The sequence below is a fragment of the Hylobates moloch genome, unplaced genomic scaffold (assembly GCF_009828535.3).
Source record: "Hylobates moloch isolate HMO894 unplaced genomic scaffold, HMol_V3 SCAFFOLD_5, whole genome shotgun sequence".
NCBI classification, from domain to species: domain Eukaryota; kingdom Metazoa; phylum Chordata; class Mammalia; order Primates; family Hylobatidae; genus Hylobates; species Hylobates moloch.
Genome location: NW_026652280.1, coordinates 11,963,670 through 11,980,688, shown reverse-complemented (window position 1 = coordinate 11,980,688; position 17,019 = coordinate 11,963,670). Strand labels below are relative to the sequence as shown.

General features: G+C 33.1%; 1 long non-coding RNA gene across 5 annotated transcripts in view; it reads left to right on the top strand.

The window, feature by feature from the left end:
- LOC131383432 (uncharacterized) overlaps positions 1-17,019 on the top strand; it is a 122,243-nt gene that overhangs the window by 34,554 nt on the left and 70,670 nt on the right. Inside the window, exons 4-5 of one of the 5 annotated variants that reach the window (XR_009213442.1) lie at positions 4,885-4,975; positions 6,379-6,462. The exons of 3 other annotated variants lie outside the window; for them this stretch is intronic. This is a non-coding gene — a long non-coding RNA (uncharacterized LOC131383432). The remainder of the gene's footprint in view (positions 1-4,884; positions 4,976-6,378; positions 6,463-17,019) is intronic. One more of the 5 variants, XR_009213441.1, reaches the window with a different exon arrangement.

Sequence of the window (17,019 nt, the reverse complement as noted above, 5' to 3'; positions counted from 1 at the left end):
CATTTTCTGCATCCTGCTAGTTGTGGAAGCATTTTCCTTGCAAAAAGTTGTTGAGATGCTTGAAGAAGTGGTAGAGAGGTGTGAGGTCAGTTGGTGAGAGGTCAGGTGAATAAGTGGATGAGGCAAAAATTTGTAGCCCAATTTGTTCAACTTTTGATGAGTTGGTTGTGCGACATGTGGTCAGGTGTAGTCATGGGGAATAATTGGGCCTTTTCTGTTGACCAGTGTTGGCTGCAGGCATTGAAGTTTTCAGGGCCTCTCATTGATTTGCTGAGCATACGTCTCAGATGTAATGGTTTCATTGGGATTCAGAAAGCTGTAGTAAATCAGGCTGGCAGCAGAGCACCCAACAATGATGATGACCTTTTATTTGGTGCAAGTTTGGCTATGGGAAGTGCTTGAAGCTTCTGCTGGATCCAGTTATTGAGCTGGTCGTCACTGGTTGTCATATAAAATCTACATTTCGTTGCACATCACAATCCAATAGAAAAGTGGTTCATTGTTGTTGCATAGAATAAGAGAAGATGACACTTCAAAATGACTTTTTTTTGTTTTTTTGGCTCAGCTCATAGGGCCTCCCACTTATCTAGCATTCTCACCTTCTCAGTTTGCTTCAAAGGCCGAATGACCGTGGAATGGTCAACACCGAGTTCTGCAACTTCTTGTGGTGTTGTGAGAGGATCAGCTTCGATGATTGCTCTCAGCTGGTTGCTGTCAACTTCCTATGACCAGCCACTATGCTTCTCATCTTCAAGGCTCTCATCTCCTTTGCAAAACTTCTTGAACCGCCCCCGCACTGTACCTTCATTAGCAGTCCCTGGGCCAAATGTGTTGTTCATGTTGCGAATTGTGTCCACTGCTTTATAACCCATTTTGAACTCGAATAAGAGAATCGCTCAAATTTGCTTTGTCTAACATCATTTCCATAGACTAAAGTAAACATAAAATAAACAGCAAGTAATAAGTCATTACCAAATGAACATAAAGAGAGAAATGCCCATTAAAATGATGTATAGCTTAACCACATTTATTCAATAATATATTCCAATATCAAAGAGCAAATGCCAACAATGCAAAAATCGCAATTACATTTGTGCCAGCCTAATACTACTTGAGTTAAAGGTAGATCTTCTCCCATCAGGATTATTGTGACAGCCTCTGTGAAATTATCCTTGCTTTTTACATTGCCCCTATACTCCTCCATCCACAGGGTAAGCAGGGGTATCTTGTCCCAATGTGTATCATATTCCTCATTGCTTCCATGCCTTTGCTTAATGGTCACCTGCTAAGTGACAGTATTTATTTTTTCTGATCCAGTTACTGAAATTGTTCAAAATTTTCTTCTCTTTTTTTCATATATATAGAAATAAACATATTTGTTTTCTTATTTTTTTTTCTATTTTTTGTTTATTACTGCATTCAACACACTATCTAGTATAGGACCACACTAGATTTAAGCACTCAACATTCACACACTCAGAAACATAATCACATTTCAACCTTAATTGAATCAGTGGTATTAATCAAATTGGCGAAGATCACTCATGTTGTTTCCTTTACTGCCAATGCAGCATTTTCAATTTTCATGCTCCACATCAGGGAAAACAGTTTTCTTACTTAAAGAAATAAAACAAAACTCAGCCTTCAGATAAATGCTAGATGTTGGTCCTGGTCAAAAATGACTCACTTATTCTGTTCCATCAAACTTCCCAGCCTGTCTCCTAATCTTTCCTTATTTTCCATTTTCTCAACTGTGGGTCATAACCTTCTAATCTGGGACTGTTGTATGTGGAGCCATTCCACATAATCCTCCCCTCTACTAGGACTGGTTGGGTTAAGCTAGAAAAGAGAGTGTACATAAGAAATTACTGAGAAGTGAAGAATTTGTCCAGGTGATTTTCTTTTGTAGATTTATTTTAACGGGCACCGTAAACAAATATTGTTAATGTTTCTTTTACCGACTGACTGCTAAAAAGTTCATGGCCAAGTTTGTCAATGTCCTATGCCAAAATAAAGTCTCATATGAAAGGTCATCTATTTTTTTCCTATATACTTATTACTTTAAAAAGCACAATATTGGCTTTCATGATTTATCTTTTGGACCATTTTAAGTCATGCTTAACCTTTGGTGAGTGTATAAAAAATATGGAGGCAAGCACCTAGATGATGATAACGGACATTTTTTTCACCTTGCCTTTTTGGACACAGAAAGATATGAGCTGAGAAAGAGTCATTTTTATTATTTCTTCTTAAGTTAAAAATGCGTTATATATCTGTATTTTATACTTTAAATTATAACTCATATTAAGAGTAATCAGTAACTAATTGAGAATATGCAACAAATAATAAAGAACCAGTTTAAAACAGTTTTCCTTGAAAGGCTTAATAGCTGAATAGTAAAACTACTCAAATATACTATATCTCATCCTCCTAACAATCATAAAAGTAAGATAATTTAATTCCACGTTGGGTGAGAGATAATAGACATGCTGCTAGATACAATAGCTTGTCAAAGATCAAATAGCTAACGAATAAAGGAAAAGCACTTAAAACCTGATTTTATTTCAATGAAATGTGTGTGTGAGAGAGGACTCTACCTCATTCAACTTCTTAAATAGGTAAAGTAGTCCCGGAACAAAGAATTATGTTTTTCTTGGTTTATCAATTTCATCTTTTTAAAAACAGTTTTTGTCAGGATGAATATATAGCTTCTTGAACCCGGGGAATGCTGAAATGCTCCCTTTAAGCAACACATTAAATTAAGCACTAAGATTGATTTTCTTATTGTCTTCTTCCCCATTGGCCATACTTTAGTCCTTCAGAAGTTCCTCTGTTTTCTGGAGCGATAGAAATATCCTCTATGGTAACTGGAATGATAGTTAAAGCTTTCAAGTTGAAGAGAAATTATCTTGATCTTAAACTTTGCAGCAGATTATTAACTAAATTTAAAGAGAAAAAGGAAGGAAAAAAGACTGTAACATTTATCTCATATCTTTAGCCAATAATACTGCTCTGTTGTTTCAGAACAGCCCGGTCTATTTTTTCTTTTTTTTTTTTTTTCTGAACCTTGGGGATTTTCTTATTTTACCACCCTTCCCAAGAACTGAACAAGGCAAAATAACTATCTTACATCTCACAATTTGCAAACCAATGCTTGAACAGGGTTTGCAGGGAGGGTGTGTATAACCACTTCTTATATCTTCTCAGTGGAAAAAAAGCGTATGTTCATAAACACATACTTTGCCTATGGTTTCAGAGCATTCAGAAACTATCTAAAAATCAATATTAAGGAATTATAAAATATAAAGAGGAATTTAAATTTTATGCAAAAGAGCCAATATTGAGTCCAAAGGAGGCTGACTCCAAAGCGCAAACTTTTAAAACGTACGACAGAGAGGTGAGAAATAGCTTTCTCTGATAATGTGTAATTGCCATTTTTTGATACCACATTTTAAATTAATTAAAACGAATTTGTTCACTGGTCATCTTGAAAATAAGAAAAAGACTTGCCTATTTGTATCTACTTGTAACCATTAGCAATAATGTGACCTGTTCTTATACGTGAATGTAAGTATAATAGCTTAAGACAACTCTATAAAGAAGACTGTACTTTTGAAAACTAAATCTTTAAAAAATTAGTAGCCCATCTAGTTTTAAAGATTTTTCTCTTACATCAGAAGTTCACCTATTTAGCTTACGAATCAACTGAATTTCAGCATTTAGCCTAGGCTGATTGCGTTTGGCCATTGCCAAGTTTTTTGTGGCTAAACAGTTACAGCCATGTGGTGGCTCGTGCTTCAGCATTTTTGTGGAATATGTGATTGTCTGTGGTCCAAACTAGTGTGTTATATATAACTGGGCCAGAAGGCAAAATGCTGCAGAGTTCTGAGTGCAAAGGTAAGGGATGTAAGGATATGATTTTGTCCATCTGTACAAGGAGATTAAATAGGGACATACAGCAAGTGTCCCTACAGGAACAAAATGAGCCCATCTCCTGTGGCCAACACTGCTGGTGATCACACAATATCAGCGATTTTCTTCGTTTATAATAATAGGACTTCAATTTTATCAGAGAAAAATGAACCAGCACAACATGGAATTACAATGTCATCTAGCAATTCCATTCCTGGGCATATACCTCAAAGAATTGAAAGTGTATGTTCAAACAAGTCCTTGTACATAAATGCTAATAGCAGCAATATATTCACAGTAGCCAAAAAGTGAAAACAATTCAAATATTTGTCAAGAAATGAATGGATAAGCAAAATATTGTGTATTCATACAATGGAATATTATTCACCCATGAAGCAGGAGTGAACTACTGATACATGGAAAAACCTCTGAAGCATTATGCTGAGTGAAAGAAATAACATAAATAACAGATGATGCATTATATGATTCCATTTATATGAAATATTTAGGAGAAGTAGAACTATGGAGACAAAAAGCAGATTAGGAGTTTCCAGCAACTGGGGATAGGGAGGAATAGAAGGAAACTTCTTAATAGGTACGACAATGAAAATGTTCTAGAATTACATAGAAGTAAGCGTTGTACAACATTATGAATGTGCTAAATGCCACTGAACTGTACTCTATAAAAAGTTTACTTTTATTCTTTATGAACTTTACCTTAAGTTAAAAAGAAAGCATTCTGGAAAATGAAGGCTATCTCGAGGTTCAGGGGAAAAAATATCCCAACTAAAACACCATAATTCCAGTTTTCTGCAACTATATGTGACTACCGGATTAAATTGTCGATATTAAAATGTTAGTGGAAATGTTATGAGGGATTTCAAGAAAACATTTAAAAGAGGATAACTCTGCAGTTTGATTATTTTGCTGCTTTCACTTTACTTTTTTTTTTTTACCTCACCTGCAAAACAGTTATAATCTGGAGTGTCACCACCTTTTCGAACACGAGATAACCTTGAGATTGAAAGCCTTGTGAAAGCCTCTATTTCATATGACCCAGACGGTGAGAGAAAAACAAATTTCTATTCTGTTTAAGACAGTGTATATCTTTTCTTCTTTTCTTGTTATATGCAGCATGTCATAATTCCAAGGAAATATGTAATTTCTGTAACAAGGAATTTTTCCCACCTGGAAAAATGTCCAGAATAAAGTTCTTTTATGAGTGTATTTTCTCTCATGATCTGAGTTTGCAACTATGGGCAAATTCAAGTGGCTGTTACTGAAGGCAACATGAGCCATGTAACAAAAGGAACTTTTGGTACCTCTTGATAAAAACCACATAAGGAAAGTAATAATCAGAAATGCCACTAAATAATGGTGCTTAAGCCATCGGCTCTAGTATGTACTTTTGAAAGTACAGGACATTTCAGAATTTAGTTATTGTTCAGAACTTTACTATAAACTTTGCAGAGTATACTGAACTATTTCATTGACACAATGAAAATTTGATTTTAAATATAATATGAATAAGAGGGTTTAATTTTAAATATGACAAGAATTTAACACAACTTGTTACTAAAATCCTAGGACAAAAAATGATACTACTTTGAAATAAAGTGAGACAAAATTACTTATAGAGGTGAGAATATACTGCTTCAATTGAAGAACTTCATCTTGATTAATTGTTCCATACCCTTTGGCAGAGTGTCTGAGGTGGAATTTTTCATATAATTTGATATGGGGGAATTAATTACAATGTTATGATGCTGGATACTTTTTTTCTTTTAGTGCTAATCTACATTAGTAGAGGAACGTGCAAAAAAGAAAACAAGATAAACAAAGATAGTATAGACCCTAAATTGGCTCTTTTTAATGTATAATAAAAATGTTTTTTGAAAAGCACTTGTTAACAATGGAAATATTTTGGATATAGAGGACATTTCCAAAACTTAAGTATTTAATATATCATATATCATAGGGCTATTTGATTTATCATAATATTTTCAAGACTGCAATATGTAATATTTCTGTGCTTAAGTGTAAAGTTAAAGAATAATTGAAGTGACCGGGCGCAGTGGCTCATGCCTGTAATCCCAGCACTTTGGGAGGCCGAGGTGGGTGGATCACGAGGTCAGGAGATCGAGACCATCCTGGCTAACACAATGAAATCCCGTCTCTACTAAAAATACAAAAATTAGCTGGGCGTGGTGGAGGGCACCTGTAGTCCCAGCTATTCGGGAGGCTGAGGCAGGAGAATGGCGTGAATTAGGGAGGCAGAGCTTGCAGTGAGCCAAGATGGCACCACTGCACTCCAACTTGGGCAACACGGCGAGACTCTGTCTCAAAAAAAAAAAAAAAGAGTAATTGAAGTTAGAATATTAAGTCCCCAAATTGAGACTTTTTTCAGAGATAGTTTAGAATGGAAAATACAAAATGCAACAAACATTTGCATAATGCATTTACCAGGTGCAAGTGAGAAACCGCCACTCTAATCTTCATATGTTTATGCTTATTACTTCCACATGAGGAAACAGCAGCAGCATGGAGAATGTAAGTAAATAAAAATGGTATTATGTAATGTAGGCTTTGTCAAATATGTAGATATAGAAAACAGATGTTTGACATTAATATGCATAATGATGAACCTACTACACAAACATATATGTGTATTTGCTCTAATATAAGGCAAACCCCAAATTAAATGCAATATCCTATTTTTCTTTGAGATTTACAAGCCATTCAGCATCCTATATTATAATAAATTTGAGATATGTACATGACTCAACAAATATCTACTTATATTACTTCATGCACATATTTTAAAAATAGCATATATAAATTATTTTAACATATTTAAATATTGAAATTAAATATCATCAGCTTAATTACTTCATGAACACATTTTTAAATAGCATATATAATTATTTAAACTATTTGAATATTTAAATTAAATATAATATCATTTTAAAATAGCGTATATATAGAAACATGGCTTCTTTCTTCTCTTGTATTTTTTATAAATATGTATTTAAGCCCTGCACATGTATCTTCAAAATCAACCTAGCAGTCAATGCCAGAGGCACCTTTTATGTCATCGAAGTTAGTTTATCAGAGCTCAATAACATTCCTTCTGTCTAACTTGTTTAAATTTTGGAACTTTTAGAGCTGTATGTGATATGCCACCATTTTGTCAATCTTCCAGTACTCAATCATAAGATATCAGGGCAATTTATATTTAAATTTAACTTGTGGCATATATTTATGATATATTTAACAGGGATATTTACTGCACTGTTGTGTGTGTGCAGGTATGAACTAGAAAAACTGAGGTAATGATCTGCAACACTTGCCAAATGGGAAACCATTACCTGGGGATAATTTGAAATCCAAATCTGTTTAATAACTTTAATATCTTTTCCTCTTTGTTTATCTTTTCTACCAGGTAGCTTCTATAAGTACACCAAACATTGTTTTATTCTTTTGTTGTCTGTATTTTTTATTGTAAATGGACAATTTGTAATTGTATAGATTTATGGGTTCTGTGAAGAAGGAGTAGTGTGGCTAAAAAAAATTATGGATTAAAAAATGATATTATAATCTATGAATGCAATGTGAAATAATTAAATCAAGCTAGTTAACATAGCCATCACCTCAAATACTTAACATTTTTTGTGGTGAGAACACTTAAAATGTACTTAGCAATTTTCAAATGTACAATACTCTATTAATTCTATTCACCATGCTGTGCAACAGAACTCATAAAAAGAAAAAACATATTCTTCCTCTTTGAAATGTTACACTTTGACCATCACATCCCCATTTCTCCCATCCCCCAGCTTCTGTCACCACCATTCTACTCTCTGCTTGTTTAAGTTCGTTGTTTTATGTTCCATACATAATTGAGAACATGTGGTATTTTGTCTTTCTGAGCCTGACTTATGTCACTTAGCATAATGTCTCCAATTCCATCTATGTTGTCACAAATGTCAACATTTCTTTCTTTTAAAAGGCTGCAGAGTACTCCATTGTGTATATGCACTACATTTTTTTATCCATTCATCTGTTCATGGGCACTGAGATTGATACTATTATAAATAGGGTAAATATTAAGAATTACGTATTATAAATAATTCTATTCAACTGAGATTGAGGCTATAGTAAATAGTGCTGCAATAAACATAGGAGTGTAGATATTCCTTCAGCAAACTGACTTCAAGTCTTTTGCATTAATACTCATTAGTGGAATTTCTGGATTATATGATAATTCTATTTTTAGTTTGTTGGGAAATCTCTATACTGTTTTCCATAATGGCTGCACAAACTTACATTTCCACCAATAGTATACAAGTGTTCCTTCTTCTCTATATCCTTGCTGACACTTATCTTTTTTTTGGATATAAAACATTCCATTTTGAAATGAAGTATGAGATAAAAAATATAATAGTAAATATTTTAGAAGACATTCTGACAGGTGAGAGATGGTGTCTCATTGTGGTTTGAATTTGCATTTCTCTAATGATTATTAATGAGCATTTTCCCATATGTGATGGCCATTTGGCACTGTGTATATCTGTCAGTATCTTTATATATCTATATAGATAGACATGTATAAGTCTAAAATGTACCATTTTATCCATTTTTAAGTGTACACTTCTGTGGCATTAAGTACATTCATATTGACGTGAAATCATCACCATCATCCATCTCCAAAATTTTTTCATCTTCCCGAACTGAATCTCTATACCCATTAAGCAATCATTCCCATTCTCCTCTCCATGCGGTCCCTGGCAACCACAATTCTACTTTCTGTCTCTACTAATTTGACTACTTTGGGAATCTCTTATAAAAGAATTATACATTTTTGTGTGTGTTGGGGAGAGGCCTGGCTTATTTCACTACTTACCTTATGACAGGTTTTTTGACAAAAAATTGACAATTTTTTAAGGCTAAATAATGTTCCATTTTATGTATGTATATATACTACATTTTGTTGATACATTAATTTATTGATAGATAATGGTGCTGCTTCCACCTTTTGGCTGTAGTGAATAAATATGGGTATACAATTTTCTGTTTTAAGTTCCTACTTTCAATTCTTTTGGGTTATACCCCTGAGTGAAATTACTGAGGATCATGTAGAAATTCTAAGTTTAATATTTTAAGTAATTGCATGCCATTTCAAACTGGTTTGGATTGAGGACTAACGACTTCATGCAGAAGAGGTTTGCCCCAAATCTGCTTTATTATTCAAAGTAATGCTGGTGAAAGGGTGATATAAAACCTGCAATGACTAATTCACAAAATTACTTTTTTAGGAGGGTAAGATTGAGAAAAAGAAAATAAATCCGTTTTATATTCATTCCTACAAAGCAGTCAGCCTTGTTTCAAGTTAGAGACACCAGGAAATACACTTGGATTTGACTTGCATTTGCTATTATTTAATGTATATCGTAACCTCCTACGAAATTCACATTTCCCTCCTTGGTTGTTCCTTGTAGTACACATTTTTATTAGAGCAGGTTTAAAAAACACTTTGAAAAATGGCAGATAACAAGCCGGCTGGAGTATAATCTCTGTTTGTACCCTCCACTATGTGGATTTCATTAAATAAGTATGACATATTTTATTTTAAGAACACTGAATTGCTTTGCTTATCAAGATACATCAGCACAAATTGGTTATGCTATTTGATTGCTTTGAAAAAGTACCTACTTAGCATACAGCTATGTAATAAACATTGTTTGAGGTCATGTGCAGTTTTCTATTAATATTTCATTATAAAGAACACAATAGCTTCTTTATAGCTGAGTTTTGTTAACTTTATTTTTCTATGCAAAAAAAAAAATCATTGAAAGTTAAATTTGTTTTATTCTGGAAAGTTTTTCGCCTCAATCTACGCAAGAAATTTAAAATAGAGAATGTAATTATTCTTTGATACTTTTTTCAATTTCTTCTATGGTTTTTGAATTCACACTTTAAATTCTTCACATTTTAAATTCTTCAACCACAAATTTGCCAATCTTGCTTTGCAATTTTGCTGAGGTTTTCTAATTTATTTGTTTAGAAAAATTAAGCCATTGTCTCTTTCGTTCTCCATGTTTGTTGATACATCTGCTTTCTACTTTCTTCTTTTAGATACTGGCATTTTTTTCTTGCTTAAATATATCTGTTGTAGATCTGTTGAGTATTTTTCTTTTAATCTAACTCTTTGATGTATTCTAATTTATATTTTTTCTGTTTTGAAAAGTATTCTCATTTTATAATAATTATTTGCTTCTAATTTTCCATTAATTTGCTTTCATTATGGCATTACATATCTTTCTTACACATGAATGATGAAAATAATTAAAACATCCATGTGGTAGATTTTATTACTGTTTAGCAATACCCATTTTTCTTTCTTGGTGATGATTATACTGTTCTACCCCTTAAAATAAGACTGGGCTCTGGGATTTAAGGGGCATGATTTCCCCTGCCCACTCTTTTCTCTGTGTTGTATGCCAGAAATATGCTTACATTAGCCTGATAACAGAACAGATTAGTCCCCAAAATATTATGTGGGGGGAAAAGCCCGAGCCAACCAGTGATACACAAATAATGTGTTTAAAAGTGAATAGTTGTTGTCTTAGCATATTACAATTTGGCATTGTTACTAGTATATCCTGACTGAACAGTCTCTTTCATCATAATTGGGCTAAAGGGAAACAAAATTATATTATTCAAGAGATACATCAATAAACATAGGAATATTGCATTTCAAAACTCATGGAACCCCAGATCTATCACCCAGTCTGATCAGGAGAAAAACATCAGGGAAATTTCAATACAGACACATCCTACAATATACTGGCTCAAAATTGTCAAGATTATTAAAAACAAGGAAACTCTTGGAAAGATCATGGTCGACATGCACCTAGGAAGACAAAATGACTAAATGTAATGTGGTATCATGGATGGGATCCTGGATCAGAAAACAAAAAGCAAAAACAAAGCCATCAGGTAAAAATGAAGAAAATATGACTGAACCATGGGCATTATTTAATATTTTTTAAATGAAAGAACAAAAAATATCTGGAAGGAAACCACAGAAATGTTAAGATTCTGATCTAAAAGACTTCTATCCTTCTCTGAACTGAGCACATATCCAGTATTTTATAAGAGCCATGATTGCACAATTTCTGAGTATATGCATACATGGAATACAGTTCAGTAACATTTACATAAAAACAGCAAATTGGCTGGATGTAGAATTCTTGGGTCTCAGCCTACCTTCCTTAGAATCTGAGGACATCGTTCCCTTATCTCTCTGTTCAGAATTACAAAGGAAAAAAATCAGAGGCACATTTAATTTTACTACTTTTTTAAAGCAATCTGAATTCATACTTAAATGTTGTATGGATTTCTTGGAATTACAAATATGTCATATGTTATCAGGGCTTTCATCTGTGTGTGTGACTATTTTCAAACTTAATTTTAAACTGATTTTTCAAAACTTGGGCGAGGTTGCTTGATCTCTAGATCATAGTTACTTTATGGCCAGGTAGTTGGTCTTATATGCTTTTATTTATTTTTTTTTTCCTGTATTCACTTTGAGGGCTTACATAATCCTGAAAGAGTTGACCTCTTCACCCTGATTCTTCATTTCCCTTATACTTTTTTTCTCATAAATTTTGTCTCTTCATACATTAATCTCTATTTTGACAGTTTCTTCCAGAACATCAGTTCTGTTTAATAATTATTTCAACACGACAAAACCATTGAGATCAAAACTTTAGAAAACACATGGAATGAGGCATATTGTGGCTTCATTTAAGAGAGCTGGAATATCCTTCCTTTCAAATCAGCTAGTGGGGGAATAAGTACAATCTCCATGCAAATTCTAAGACCCAGTTGCTGCTCCTTCGGGTTGCTCTTCTGGAATTCTGCCTTTCCTGACGTCTTGAGTCTCTGAAAATACTAGGATAAACTGCAAGTTTTCACATCCACACACTATATTCCTTGATACAACATCGGTGCTATCAGGGTCACTAACTGCCCTTTGGCAACGTAAGAACCATGCATCCAGCAGGAATGCATTTGGTCTTTTCCTCAATCTAACCAACTTCTAATGTTATTTTCTGAAGCATCTACAAATCTCAGGTTTCACTGAGATTGTACACAGTCCTCTAACCCCATATTTATATTTCTAATTAATATATGTGGTCTTTAAATAAATATGGAAAGAGAAGATAATTTGAGTGGTAGGGAATGTGTCTCATTTCAACCATGGCATGAGAATGGGAGTGGAAATAATTATTGTCATTTATTGGTTCATGATCGATTCAATTTAAAATTTGCTTAAGAGGGATACTTTGATGGATAAACCAGAGATATTTTCTTTATATTCCTATTTACTGCACACAGTGACCGCAAAGCTTTTCCTTGATGGAATTTCTCCATTTTATTAATTTTTTCAATCCATGCATTTTCAAAAAAACCTCTATGCTTCACAGTCTTACGAGTCTATTCATTGAGGATAATGCTTGTGAAGCTTATCTGGATTATAGTATATAATTCTAGAGTGAGCTATTTTTAATACATTTGTAAACAATTGGACTGTTGGAATTTAAGTGTATTTCTGTGATACACTCTATTTAGAAATGAATAAACAAAAGACAAAATCTACACTGAATGCAGCCACCAAAATAATTTGACATTGAGAATGCTGTAGCTATAAACATGAGATAAAAATGCAAAACAGTCTAATGTTTAATTCATTGTGACTCTAATTTTCTGTAAACAGGAAGGTCAAATATAGAACGATCTTTCCCTCATTTCTAGTCAGGAAGCACAGTATTAGTACCATGCAGGTCTTCACATTCATTTAGCCTGTGGAAGCCTAACCTCAGGAATCCGTCATTCAATCTGTCAGGAACTGGGTTTCATAATCCAGTGTATTTTTCTTTGCAGGTTTTTACTCTCTGTTTGGGAGTAATAAAACTTGTAATTGTCATAAATAGAAACTTTGCTTTCTCTTTAATCTCTTCAATAATTTTTGGATGGCATTTGCTTGTAATCAATTGTGTAAATGTGTGCGTATGTGTGTGTGTAACTGCTTTCAATCAATTTTTAAAGAAGATTCATTATTCTAAGTAATTGCTTTTAAATACTTAAACTCTGTATTGATCCGTAGGTCTGCAGCTCAATTTGGCTTCAATTAGTGCTACTATTCTTGTCCAGCTTTCTACACAATTGCCAGTATCATATAAGGAAATAATGAAAATTCCCAGAGCAGCCAGTATCTCTATTCTCAGGTCAGTCTGTTAGACCTTCTTTATAGGCAGTGATTGTTTTTCTTAGGATGGCATGAAATAGAGTTCACATTTGAAAGTGAGACAGATCTTGTTTCAAATGATCTTCCTGCTATTTTCCCTTAGACTGGTTATACAGTCTCTCTGTAGAGCCTGCCACACTCTTCTATCCCCAAATAAGTAAAATAAGCCTTGATTCTACAGTGTCTTTTTCATGTAAAAGTGTAAAGATAAAGATGGTGACATCTGCAAAACGTTTAACATAATCATTGCCTCTTCATAAGCCCTCACAAATCCTAGCTTCTTTGTCATTGGCATCAGTGTTGTTGAAGAAAACTATAGGTGATAAAAGAATTGCCATGTAAAAGTGATCACAAGTATAGCTTTTTTTTTTTTTTCCTTCTTGAAAGAGGCTCCTGAATTCATTCTGGAACCACCTAGGTTGGACAGATTGTGGGTGGATGCAAATGTGGTGGGAAAGGTATGGCTAGTGCAGAACATCCAGCAAGTCTAATTCCAACATTAGAGAGTCACCATGAGTTTACAGTTGTGCTGAAACAGGGTCCCCAGTGTCCCGCCAGCATAGCTGGGCCCAGCACCCTCCACTGTGCTCAGTACATGTGATCCCTTCAGGGGTGAGCCTGAAGAAATGGATGCAGGGTCTACACATTCAGATTTTTGTTGTTGTTTACTTGTTGTGTGTTATGGATAAATTAAATAAATAAGTGAAATCTAAAGATTTTCTTATATTATTATTCACAAAATACAAAGGATTGACAAAATGTCAATAGTACACATACCTAAACATTTTTTTAATGTCATTTTTATCTGTATCTGAGGTTACTGTGAGGGTAGTGATTGCAATATTAAGGGTGGCTAATCCTCTAATCTTAAATTATTCCCTTGGTCAAACCACAGATTAAATACTAACTACCAAAATGACTTGCTCATAAAAGAGGAAATATTATCTTCTAAGGCTAATTGGAAAGTTGATCTGTTTGCGGCCAGGGCAAAATTTTTAATCATATACCACTTATTAAGCATTTAATAAATATTTTTCTTAGGTCATTAAACTGCCTTATTTCTTTTTTTAAATTTTGAGATTGAAAGTAAATAGTGCCTTTTTCTTTTAATAGATAGACTATTTGTTAGAGCAGTCTTAGATTTACAGAAAAACTGAGCATGAAATACAGTGTTCCCAAATACACCCTTTCCTCAAGCAAATTTCTCATATTATTAATGTATTGCATTAGTATGTCAAAAATGTTAGGATTGGTGAGCCAATACTGATAAATTATTATTAAGCAAAGTCCACAGTTTCAATTAGGGCTCACCCCTTGTATTGTTTATTCTATGGGTTCTGATGTATGACATGTATCCACCATTACAGTGTTACACAGAACAAATTCACTGCCTTGCAAATATCCTGTGCTGTACTTATTAATCTCTCCCCCAAACAAATACCTTTTAGCCACTGATCTTTTTGTTGCCTCTACAGTTTTATTTCTTCCAGAATGTTATACGGTTGGAATCCTACAGTGTGTACCCTTTTAATATTGACTTCTTTCATTAACAATATTCATTTAAAGCTCCCCCAATTCTTTTATTTGCTTTATAACTCATTTGCAAAGACTATTTCTTGAAAAAAACTAGTTTGACAAACTGTTAGCTGAACTCGCAGAGAAAGAATATACAAATAGCTAAAACCACAAATAAAAGTGGAGACATTACGACATTACACTGACCTGACAAAAGTAAAGATGATTATAAGAGCATAATATAAGGGATTTTATTCTAAGAAATTATATAACCTACATGATATGGATAGATTTCTCAATCACAAAAATCTCCTCAACTTACACAAGAAACTATAGAAAGTTTAAATAGAGTTATAACAAAGTACATAGATTAAATCAGTAATCTAAAACCTCCCAACAACAAAAAAGTTCAGGACCAGATAGATACACTGGTGAATGCTAATATTTTATATGTAAGTAATAATTAACATATATATTTAAATATTTAAAGAAAAATATACACAAATCCTTTTCAAGCTCTTCCAAAAAGTACAAGAGAAGGGAACACTTATAAACCGATTCTATCAGGCCAACATTATCTTGATACTAAAACCAGATGAAGACATCACACAGACACACAGACACACAGACAAACACACACACACAATTACAGACCAACATCTATCATAAATATAGGTGTGAAAATCCTCAAAAAAAATACTAACCTGAATCCAACAGTATAATAGTAGAATTATTGACCAGAATAAGTGGGATTTATTTCAGAAATGTAAGGATGGTTAAACATAAAAATAAATCAATTAGTACCACATTAATAAAGCAAATAAAAAAGCCCCAAATGTTTATATGAATTGACACATACAAGTCATTTGAAAAAAATCCAATGTCATTTCATGGTAAAAGCACTCAGAAAACTAAGAACATAAGAGAGATTAATCGGCATAATAAAAAACGTCTATAAAAACAGCTAACATTATACATTGAATGGTGAAAGACTGAAAGCTTTCTCTCAAGATCAAACACAGAAGGTTGTCTGCTTTTACTATTGCAATTCAACATTGAACCACAATTTCTAGTCAGTATTTAGACAAGAAAAAGAAAAGGCATCTAAGTTTAAAATGAAGAAGTGAAATTGTATTAATGGATGACATGATTCTATACACAGAATCCTAAAGATTCTATAAGTAGCTACTAGTCATAATAAATGATTTAAGCAAAATTTTAGGGTATAAGAACAGCATGCAAAAAAGTTTTCTTTATATATATTTGCAATAAATAATCAAAACAAGAAATTAAGAAAGCAATTTCATTTACAATAGCATTTTAAAGAATTAAATGTCAGTATATACATTTAACCAGGGAGATAGAAGACTTGCATACTAAACACTACAAAACATTGTGAGAATAATTTTTAAAAGACCTGAAAAAGAAGACATCTTGAGTTTATATTTAGGAAGACTTCACGTTGTTAAGATATCAATACTACCTAAAGTGAAGTGATTTGCATGTTCAATGCAATCTCTACCAAAATTCCAATAATTAGTATTTTGTGTAGAACTGGAAAAAATTGAGTTCACATTCGTGTGGGCTTTTTAAGGTGTCTCAATCGTCAAAATGATTATGAAAAAGAACAGATTTAGACGACTCACTCTTCCCAGTTGCAAAACTTACTACCAAGTAACAATAATTAAAACAATGTGGAACTGGCAGAAAGATAGACAGATAAACCAACGAATAGAATTGAAAGTCAAGAAGCAAACCTGTATGTTTATGGCCAATTGACCTTTGATAAGGGTGACAAGTCCTTCCAATGAGGAAAGAAAACATCTCTTCAATAAATGGTGCTGGGACAACTGGATTTTCATAAACAAAAGTATGAAGTTGGAACCCTGTTTCACATCATATACAAAAATTAACACAAAATGGATCAATACTAAATATAAGTATTAAATCCTTATAACTCTCAGAAAATAACATAGACTTACATCTTCATGAAACTGGATTTTGTAATGGATTCTTAAAAGTGACACCAAAAGCATGAGAAACAGAAAAAGAAATAAATAGCCAATATTTAAAACATTTATATATAAAAGGACATTATCAAGAATGTAAAACCACAACTTATGGAATAGGAGAAAATATTTACAAATTATATATCTGATAGTGGTTTAATATCCAGAATATAATAAAATTGCTAAAATTCAAAAACAAAAAGACAAAACATAAAAATAGACAAAGATTTGAACTGACATTTATCAAAGAAGATATACAAATGGCCAAGA